Raw genomic sequence first — 7,636 nt, forward strand, 5'->3', positions numbered from 1 at the left:
CATGGGTTTGAACTGTGCTGGTGTGGCATCAGCACTTTTTTTTTCAATAAATACTGTAAATGTAGTTTTCTTCCTTATAATTTTCTTAATAACATGTTGTTTTCCCTAGCTTAATTTATTGTGAGAATAAAACGTACATACAACATGCAAAATATGTGTTAACTGTTTATGTTATCTGTAAGGCTTTCAATCTACAGTAGGGTATAGATATAAGTTTTGGGGGAGTCAAATGTTATAATCATGGGAGGTTGGCACTCTGAACCCCTGTGTTGTTTGGGTCAACAGTACATATTAATGCTTGAATTGTGTGGTGAAAAATGAGGACTATTACTACCTCAGATGAAAAATTAGAAGATCGGAAGATAAGGATTTCAGTCCCCTGCCCTACAACCTACAAACTGCATGATTGGATCTTGTATCTTATAACTTTGGACCCCTTTTTGGGCTAAAATGGGTACAATGACTTTAGCCTTTCAGGGTAATACTGGGGAAGAAAGTAGGATGGCCAAAGCAGGGCACCTGGACACAGAGACAGTAATCAGAGAGCATCCTAAGCAGAAGGAGTAGCATGGGCAAGGATAGTGGAGACAGTCTGATGTGAAGGATGCGGAAGCTCAGTGTGGTGGGATCTGGCAGCCTGAAGGAGGGCAGCGAGGCTGAAGCTGGGACCAGATCACAGAGGGATGGGGACGCTGTGCCAGGGGCTTTGTGACAATGCAGTGAAAAGCCATGGCGTAGTTTCTTTCTACTCTAGCTAGTTGTTTATTGGTTTGGTTCTTCAATTTTGGTAACATAGAAATGAAATGTTAAGTGGCGTGGGCGGCGATGGGGGGGGGAATTAATCCAATTAAGTAAAATGGATTGGAGAGGAAAAGAAAATAGCAGGAAGACCAGGGGGAAGACTTGAAAAAATGTGGTCCAAGCCAGTACGATGGGAGTGGTAGGGGTGGGAAGGAAGGTGAAGGAGAAATACAAGAGATGGAGTTAGAATTCTGCAGGCAGCACCTGTGGGCATGATGGACATATGCAGGCGGTATGTGTTATCTGTTCTAATTTCCTCTGCTGGGCTGTCCTTTGCAATTTGGAGATGACCCTGCTGATGGTGATTACTGTGTTGTGTGCAGCTGTGGCTGGAGAAAGTGACTTGAGGGAGCAGGATTTATCACGTGTCAGAAGGCAGCCTTGTGAAGATGAGTACGTAAGGCAGATTCAGGCTTTCATTGAATAGCCCCCAACCAGCCTCCTCTTGCTCCCTGTGTCCAGTATCCCTGCGCTCATGAACGATAGGATCCTAGAGGGTTAGAGCTCCAAGGGATGAGCTCATAAAAGGAGAGCAACATAGAGACTGGCAGATATTGGACTAAAAAAATAGTGTTTATAGTGGCAGAGGTTTGGGTTCAAACAGTGTTTCTATGTCATACTTGCCGCACGAATGCAATAGTTCTGACCTTCGTCGAGAATAAAACGTATCTTGGCTTCAGTTTCCTCCCTTGTAAAGTGGATATACAAATTCAGAAAGTACGTGCATTATTGTGGATTAAATAAGGTAACGCACATTAAGCATTTGGCACAAAGCTTGTTCACAGAATGGAAGCCAAGCAAATAACTATTCTAATAAGTATGAAGAACTTTGCTTGCTTCCACACTTCACATTTTCCCTCCTCTTGTTTTTCTCTCTCTCATAGTAACATCAACTACTCTGAAACAGGTTGCCCTCTTTAGATAGCATCTTTCTGATTTGCATGCTAAAGAGGTACCATGCTAGAGAGTAGCATAGTTAGTATGAGCTAAAACTAGGCAGACAGGTAGGTGACATGTAGCCATTGCAGACTACCTTCTGATTTCAGGAAGCAAATATCCGAGACTAAGTTGGACAATAGACTGGGCATATAATAAAAAAAGATCTTGTAAATATAAACCATCCATTTTTCAAATAAAAGTTACAACTTCAAAGATGTATTTCTCAAAGGAGAAACTCTGTGAAGAGAGGGACAGTTGATTAGGGCTGGCACTGAGGTGGATTCTGAAATACTCAAATCACTTGGTCTCAACCTGGGGGCGACTTTATCCTCCAGGGCAGTGGTCGCCAACCGGTGGTCCGAGAACCACTGGTGGTCCATGAAGTCCGAAAGGTTGGCGACTGCTGTTCCAGGGGACCCATGACAATGTGTGGAGATATTTTTATTTGTCAACACTGGGAGGGATGCTACTGACATCTAGAGAGTCAGAGATACTGCTACTTCAATACACAGGATAGCGTTTCCAGGACAAGAATTATTTGGCCTTCAAATGTCAATAGTGTGATAGTTTAGAAACCTTGGTCTAAGCTAATCATAGTAACTTCCCTATTTGCCACAGATGGCTTCAGGAATCCAGTGAAATCCACACAAGCCAATCACGTTCTGTTCTTGTTGATTACTCATCTTGGGGTCAGCATAGAATCTCATTTCCCCACTTAATGTGAATAAGGAAACACAATGCCCCATTTGCTGCTGGCTACAATCTCGTGAACTTGAGAAGGATGAGTCTGAGGATCAAGCATATATTCCAAAGAAAGCAGAGAAGAGAGATAGAAATAACTCGGGTTCTTTGAATCTATTCAGCCTCAAATCTACCCCAGTTCTGGATATTTTATGATGCGAAATAATCAATACCACTTTTGCATATGTCAGTTTACATCAGTTTTTCATTTTTACTTACAAACCTAATTCTGGCAACTAAAACCCTGAACAAGTGACCACCTACTTTTTCAAGCGTTTTACCTTGAAACTTTTCTTGTTTGGAATGCAATGGTGTCCTGGCAATATTTCCCTTCAGTCAACACCGTAGTCTACAGGTATTCATACTATAAGCAATAATATTATTACTGCTGACATGATTACAGATATCCCATTTTCCCTAAGTGGACCATGCCATCTTACAATTCACCTCACAGAATTCTCTCTCAGTCACTTGGAGCCCTCCATGATCAAGAGCACAGAAGATAAATTCTCATCAAGATTCCTTCTATAGCTCATTCTTTTGGTTGCTTTCTGGCTTGAGAGACATAGAAGACAATGACACCTCCATGACTGTACCTTTCAGGGGAAAACACCAGCCCAACACCCTCATGGGCTGAGGGATAATCAGTGAGACCATGCTTTCCTTTCATTAAAATTCAGTGCAAAACAACTGAATTTTATGCAGTGTGAGAAAATGTGATTGAGATAACAAGGATTATACAAACAGATGCAGGAGAGTCACCCCCTCCTAGACCCACAGTAGGAACACACAATAGAAATGCAAAGAGAGGTGAACAAAATCCACATTTCTAAGGAGGAATCCATAGGATTTAATGACATGCTAAATGAAAAAGAGGGTGGAGTAACAAGGACTCCAGCATTTGGATAGCAGATAACTCGGAGAGTGATTGTGTCACTAAGAAAGATGGGCTGGAGAGAGAGAGGCTAGGAGGAGCCAGTTTAAGAGATTAATGACAAATTTGTTCTTGGTCATACTGCCTTCAAAAATTTAGGATTGCAGCCTACTTTGGAAATGTTGTCATGTTCCAGGACTAATTGAGGGACGAACACGAGAGAACAGACATAAGGAGGGAAACTTAAGAAGAAAGAAAGAAAAAGCAAGTTTTCTAAACTCTACCTACCAGTGGTCCAAGATATCGTGAGTTAATGTGTCTCTCCTGTTTCCCACCCCTATCATTTCTGTCAAGCATAAAAAATAGACCAATTTGTCATTGTCTCTGCATAATATCAGGATAAGAGTGTACCGTTCCCTTCCCCTAGCAGAGAGGTCACTGAGAAGAGTGTCTTCAAGACTGTCTGAAGGAAAACAAATGAGCAAGCCCAGAAATTGGAGGCGGGTGCTCCACTGTGGCGGGGGAAGTGCCGAGATGATGACTTTTGGAAAATTGCATCGGTTTTATCCAACACATAACCGTTTTAATCACTGCACCAGGGGACCAGCTTCAAGGACGGATGGATAATGCATGTTTCAGAGAGGCTGATAGGGAGAGATAGTGTAGACCCCTTAAACCTCTTGAGCAGGGTTTTAAGTGAGCAAACGTCCTTGCACATCTGCTTGGGGGTGTGGGGTATACATTTCAAAGGGAACTTAAGGTTCCAGATGGACCCAGAGGAGCACTTGAGGAGGTAGACTACAGCAAGAGAGAGGGAGGAGGCATATTTTGCAAAGTCTAAATAATCAGGGCTTAACATCCCCCTTTCATACCCTCTAGCCTCATCCACTGGGGGTATCTGGAAGACAAATGATTGGTAGGCTGATGAACAGACACCCTGACAGATACATTGACCTTGCAACATTCTCATGTCCAAATTTTCCAAACCTTTGTTACGTAACTGACTCGAGTGCCAAGAATTCAAGGAGGCACTGGGGGCTTGGGGTTGGATGATGGCTTATATTTACTCCAACCCTGTGAATTTAATGGACTAGGGAGAGGCTTTGGCATTAAATTATCCCGGTGAACTTGAGCTTTACTCGGAATTACTTATGCAAACTTGGGCAAGTCAGTTAACCTCTCCAAATCTGGTTCCTCTCTTGCAAAGTGTTCCTAGCTGGTGACATGTGCAAAGCTGAAATGTTATAGAATACGAGGGGCCCAGTGCACAAATTCATGCACCTTGAAAGGAACTGTGGGCTGCAAGGCTCCAGTAGGCACAGGGGCAGGTCTCGGCCTATCCTCTGCACCCCTGCCCGGCCCCTTCCACAGCAGCCTCTGGTCCCCTGTCTGCAGGCAGTCCCGCTCCCACCTCCGCTGCCACTCCCACGCGCTGAAGGCGCCAGCCCCCTCACACAGTGTCGTCAGTGGGTGTGTGTGGCGGCTGCTGCCCCGATTGCCCCTCAGGAGCAGGGGGAGGTGGAGAAGCCCTCAGGGGCAATCAGGGCTGGCAGCCACTGCTCACACCTGCTGATGGTGCTGAGTGATCGGGCCCAGTACCAGGCATCAGCAGCAGGTGTGAGAGATGGCTCCAGCACTGGCTGCGGGTGCGAATGGGGCTGGTGCTGGCAGTGGGTGGGAGTGGCAGCTCCAGTGCCAGCAAATTGGAAAAACTGACTTTGCATAAGGTGGAGCACCTCCATTGAAGCAAAGGCCTGCTTAATTGCTTAGTCCAAGGTTGGGTACACAGCAGGTATCTGATCAATATTTCTTACGTTAGCTGGAACCTCCTGACGGCAGACATGACTTTTTCATTCATCTCCTAATTGTTCCTTCCATCTCAAGTCCTTAACTGAGTCTGTGCTTTTAAGGACAGAATTTATTGTTTCCATTATTTGTGAATCAGCAAATGGATCATACTCTATTTGAGGAGCAACTTGGAATCACAAAAACTATATTAAGCTCCTACTACCCTGCCATTGAAAGGACGCTCTAGCACAATTCCTGGCTCATAGCAACCTTCCATAAACATTAGCTATTAGTGCTGCTGCCAAGAGAGCTCATAATGGCCTCTGGGGACAAATAATGACTAGTGCAGAACCCCCATCTTCTTCAAGAAGCCCTCAAATAGTATGGAGATTATCACATTAACAAATAATTATAACAATTATTCATGGCAAAACTCATAGAGATTTGTGGATGCTAAAGAGGAGTAGTTAATTATTCAATGCTATTGAAGATAAGCTCAACACAGGCCTCAGAGAGAGGAAATGCTGAATAGGGTTTTGATGGGTGGGTAAGAGCAAGGAAAGCTGCTCCAGTCAGAGCAAGCTGGAAAGAGAAAGCATGGAATTGTTCAGGACATTCACGGAACTGTAAGTAGGCCATCAGTCTTTGGACAGGTAAAATGGGAGAACAGCATGGTCAGATCTGCATTTCAGGAAGATGACTTTGCCAGCAGCTCAGGTACTAGGAAGAGGAAAGTTGCAAAGGAAAGGAGAGTATTAGGAGGCTACTGAAATAAAAGAGACATGATCCAGCAATCCCACTTCTGTGTACAGATCAAAAGGAAATGGAAACAGGATATCAGATAACTTTACTCCCAGGGTCATTGCAGCAGTATCATTATTTGCAATACCCAAGAACTAAAAACAACCAAAGCGTCTTGTCAACAGATGACTAGATAAAGAAAACGTGGAACATTATTCACACATTATTACTCACATGTAAAGGATATGGGGAATATTATTCAGCCACGAGAAAGAAAGAAGTCCTGCTATTTGCAACAATATGAACCGACCTAGAGGGTATTATGCTAAGTGAAATAAGCCAGACAGAGAAAGACAAAAACTTTATGATATCACTTATATATGGACTCTTTTAAAAAAAATCAAATTCATGGAAACAATAGAAAATAGTAGAAAGTAGTTGCCAGGAGCTGGGGTGGGATAGAGGGGTGTAGGGAGAGGTTAGTAAAAAGTAAAAAAAAATAATAATAATTATAAAATGGATAAGGTCTGGGAGTCTAATGTATAACACTGTGACTACAGTTGATAACACTGTATTGTGTAATTTAAATTTGCTAAGAGAGCAGAACTAAAATGTTCTCACTAAAACCCTGGTAAATATGTGAGGTGATGGATGTGTTAATTAACCAATTAGACAGAGGGAAATCCTTTTGCAATGTATACGTATATCAAATTATTACAATGTACAATTTTATTTGTCAATTATAATCCAATAAGGCTGAAAGAAAGGATTGTCTTTAGAACAGACTTAGGCACAGATAGAATTTAGGTTTCACAGTTTATTTTGTGCTCATTTGAGTTGGGGGATACTGTCTTGAACATTTAATTACTGAAATCGAACGATCAATGGGGAAAATAAAAATTTAGAAAAAAGAAATAACACAGACAAGAGATAATAGAGGTCTGTACAAACTGGTAGAAGAGGAGAGAGACAGACAGAGGTTTAAGAATCAAACTTGATAGGACTTGGTGAGAGATTGGATGTGGACGCTGAGGGGGCATGAAAGGGACCTACCACCCAGGGTGGGATGAACCCATCCTTGAGGGCTCCTCAGCTCTCACATTCCTTCCACCACAGGCACTCAAGTGCCCCTCCCCACACCTGTGAAAGCAGGTTGTTCTCTTTCCAGAGCCAGCTATGAACGGGGATCCTGGCGAATCCTTCCTCCTGCACCTCTCAACCCTGTTGTGTTTACCACCTGAACTATTTGTCTTTGCTGAGTGAACATGGCCATCTGTTACTGTAACCCAACTCTGAAAAAGGGATGCTTTCATTTTCCCCCGTGCCACTTTGTACTGCTCGGGTGACACCTCAAGGAGGAAAAAAGGCAGAAAGCAACAACAAACGGCATCGGTGATGAAAAGGGAGAGGCTAAGCTCCCATTCCTCACACGTTTTTGCAACGAGCCGCATAAAAGACCCCGCAAGATGTGTGGTGATATCAGTGCCACACTCACCCGGCTACTGCACACTGTGTCCCTCACGGAGCCCATTTCTTCTGCTGAAGGGTGTGTTTCTTCTTTTCCTTTTTAAAAATGTTTTTTTCTTAAATCTCTCACCTGGCAAGAAATGTAAGGTTATATAAAAGCATGCTGCGAGGCCTGTGAGTTTCCAGACTCTCTCTGTAACACATGGCGCCCAAGCCCACATTACTTAAACTGTCAAGGAAACCGCTCTGTAACACCACTCCAACCTAATTTCCCCTGGAAAACGT

Source organism: Eptesicus fuscus, chromosome 15 (genome assembly GCF_027574615.1).
Source record: "Eptesicus fuscus isolate TK198812 chromosome 15, DD_ASM_mEF_20220401, whole genome shotgun sequence".
NCBI lineage: Eukaryota > Metazoa > Chordata > Mammalia > Chiroptera > Vespertilionidae > Eptesicus > Eptesicus fuscus.